Source organism: Diaphorina citri, unplaced genomic scaffold (assembly GCF_000475195.1).
Source record: "Diaphorina citri unplaced genomic scaffold, Diaci psyllid genome assembly version 1.1 scaffold44122, whole genome shotgun sequence".
NCBI lineage: Eukaryota > Metazoa > Arthropoda > Insecta > Hemiptera > Psyllidae > Diaphorina > Diaphorina citri.
In genome coordinates this window covers 317-3,676 of record NW_007421443.1, presented here as the reverse complement: position 1 = coordinate 3,676, position 3,360 = coordinate 317, and the positions used below count along the sequence as shown (strand labels likewise).

The following is a 3,360-nucleotide window of genomic DNA, read 5'->3' as shown; positions in this document are numbered from 1 at the left end:
GTGACGATTTAAAGTAATTGGTTCCAAGGTACGCGGATGTTTTTCAACGGAAAAATTGTGTAAATTCCTTGCTAGATTAGAACCCTTTTTTTAACGCATCGATAGAAAATAACCATTCAAATAATAAATCAAAGTTTAATCACTTTGCGCATCGAACAAAACCAGGGGACTGAGAAGAATACCCAACCTTGGAAAAAATATTAAATAAGAGATAGAAACCACTGCGCAATCGTAGAAGGTGGAGTTCAAATCGTACTCTATACGATCAGAATCTCTTGTAATTAACCGGCTAGGCTGTTAAACTTATTTTGTAATTTGAGTCCTTGTTGCATGTAGCATCATCGGTTCCAAGTCGGTTCCATCAGATGGCCTTTTACACTTTCGACCTTATCCTATAGTAACGGATATAGTTCGATGTCAGTTTTTAGTGCCAACCACACCGAGTTCTGAGGACGCCTAGAGCCTAAATCCAAAGCTTCAACCCATTTGAATCAATAAATCTAATAATCGAAAATGCCATTGGCAAATAAACAGCTGCGTTTCACTCCAGCTGACAAAAGCAGCGACGAAACTAACACAAAGCATGAAGTTTGCGTCCATTATCAGCTAGTACCCGCCTAGCGCCTTGACTAGCATTCTCCATCATTTTGTAAATGTTATAAAGAGGATCTTACAGCTGCGGGTGACAGTAAAGTTAATTATATGAATCCGGATTTTCGCAAAAATCGGGATGAACTTCACGAGATGATTTTACAACTCTGAAAATTATCGCAAGAACCATCACAACATTGCTTGTACTTATTAAACATACTGTTTGGTAACTAATCAAGTAAAAAAAAGTTACGAATATTTTCAGATTGCTCTACACATGTCTGAGACCGCTTGTATTTTTTTTTTTTTTTTTTTTTTTAAGATGAGTGTTTCCACCGCCGTTTTTTATTTCGTAGCAATGGAACAACTGCTACATTAGACGCTTGTGGCCTGTGTCATAGCATGCCCGGACCTTCTGCATTCGAAAGCCGGGACCTTCTGCATGGCAAAGCAAGCAACGTTACCACTGAACCAACCGTGCCCAACAACACGTGACCAACCGCGTGTATAATTTTAAGCAATAATTCGGGAATCAGAAAAGTTGCAGCCCCGGCTTTGTTTTGAAAGGACTTGAATTTCATGCCAGAAAGATGTCCCACATAGGTCACTTTTATACGCGATTATTTAGCCAAAAACTTAACAAATCACCATCAATCAAGCCATCTTATTTGTCGGACACGATTCTCGCGGACTTTTTTCTTCTCTGTCATAAGATTGAAATTGCCAAGCAAAATTCGAGAAAAAAGGAGAAGAAGAAAAAGAGAAAAAAAAATTTCCAAGGCTAACATTCAAGTCAATAGAGAATACTTCGAAGGTGGATGGACAAAATTTGGACAATTAGTTTAAGTACTTTTTTGAATTATATCAACAATCCTGGTACTTATTTGACAGATAGTACATCTCTGCCAAGATTAACGAACATGTATCCTACTATGTAAGGTACACGATCAAAACATATCGTTGTTTTCACAGAAGAAGGAAATTATGTTTGTGGGCCTGAAAAGGGCCGGTTTTAAGGAGTAGAGATGAGACGGATTCTTAGGCGCGCGTTCTCCACGGATTCGGCGGCCAGCTGGATGTCCTTGGGCATGATGGTCACTCGCTTGGCGTGGATGGCGCACAGGTTCGTGTCCTCGAACAGACCCACCAGGTAGGCCTCGCTAGCCTCCTGCAGGGCCATCACGGCCGAGCTCTGGAAGCGCAGGTCGGTCTTGAAGTCCTGGGCGATCTCACGCACCAGACGCTGGAACGGCAGCTTGCGGATTAGGAGCTCGGTGCTCTTCTGGTAGCGACGGATCTCACGGAGAGCCACCGTGCCGGGACGGTAACGGTGGGGCTTCTTCACGCCGCCGGTGGCCGGCGCGCTCTTGCGGGCTGCCTTTGTTGCCAACTGCTTCCGTGGGGCCTTGCCACCGGTTGATTTGCGAGCGGTCTGCTTTGTACGGGCCATACTTGTTGCTGCTTACTGGGGAAATGAAGTCCAATGACCAAGCGAGAGAAAATGATTGTGATGATCAGATTCTGAAAACACGTCCATATAGCCAGCGTACCGCTAGGAGAGGGGTGCACACTGCACACGTTTCACTCGCAGTGCTCCCTGAGAGAGCAATACGAAATTCAAAACAACCAATCAGATGCGTTCACAGCTATGAGATATAGAAAGAGTTTAGTTGTTCCAACTAGCAGTGGTTCTCAATCGGTGTGCCGCAAATTTTCGATAAAAAAAAATCATGGTGGAAAAATTGACTTGAATAAATCAAAATCAGGAAAAAATTCCGCCAGCAGCGCTTTTCATTCATCTTATTGTCCTCTTGAGTATTGATTGGGAAAAAAAATGTGTAAAAGTATTCCCCCTTTGACCATTGGTTTTTGAAATCTTTCTCTTGCGACCCAGTTCATTTGTGGTATATGAGAAAAGTTTTGAAAGAAATTAAATGAATTGGGGCCATCTTGGTAAAATTACGCCTGATGGCACACTTAATTTGTGAAGGTCTAAAAGCCCTACGTCATGCGTCAGTCTGAATTATGTAAGATCATGCTTGGCTGCCGAAGTATACCGGGAAATAAATTATTATGTTGCATATTTTTTGTTGAAAAACTGTTTTGCAATTCCAAAATGGACATACACTCTCAGGACCACACCAATATGGACTGACCAGACTGTACTGGATGAAGTTGATGATTCACTCAAACAAATTTTAGAAGAAATTTTAAATCTGAATCTGAATGATACTCAATGGTGCCAAGCCTCCCTGCCAATCCGGGTTGGAGGCCTCGGAATCAGGAAACTTTCAGACATCACCCTACCAACATTCTTATCGTCAGTCCATGGAGTGAAATCCCTGGTCTCCAAGATCTTGAACACACCTGAGGATGAGTTGGATATATGTTTTTTGAGTGAAGCTGTTGATACTTGGAACTTGAATTATACAACTCTCCCCGAAAACAAATCAAATCAAAAATTGTGGGACAAAATCATTGTTGACAATATTGTGAACCAAAAATTGAACTTTGTCACAGTTGAAGACATAGCTAGAATGAAAGCCCTTCAAAAACCTGAATCAGGAGCATGGTTGCAAGCAATCCCATCCAGACAAGTTGGTACCTTTGTTGATACCAGATCTTTCCGGGTATGTGTAGGATTGCGACTAGGTTGTACACTCTGTAGGCCGCATACTTGCACATGTGGGGAGATCGTAGACAGCAAAGGAATCCACCCCCTCAGTTGTCAGCAAAGCAAAGGAAGATTCCCACGTCACAGCAACCTAA

The 3,360-nt window shown here is 42.3% G+C and overlaps 1 pseudogene; it reads right to left on the bottom strand.

The window, feature by feature from the left end:
* Positions 1–1,538: 1,538 nt before the first annotated feature.
* LOC103523824 lies at positions 1,539–2,092 on the bottom strand (annotated as a pseudogene).
* Between the last annotated feature and the right edge of the window lie 1,268 nt (positions 2,093–3,360).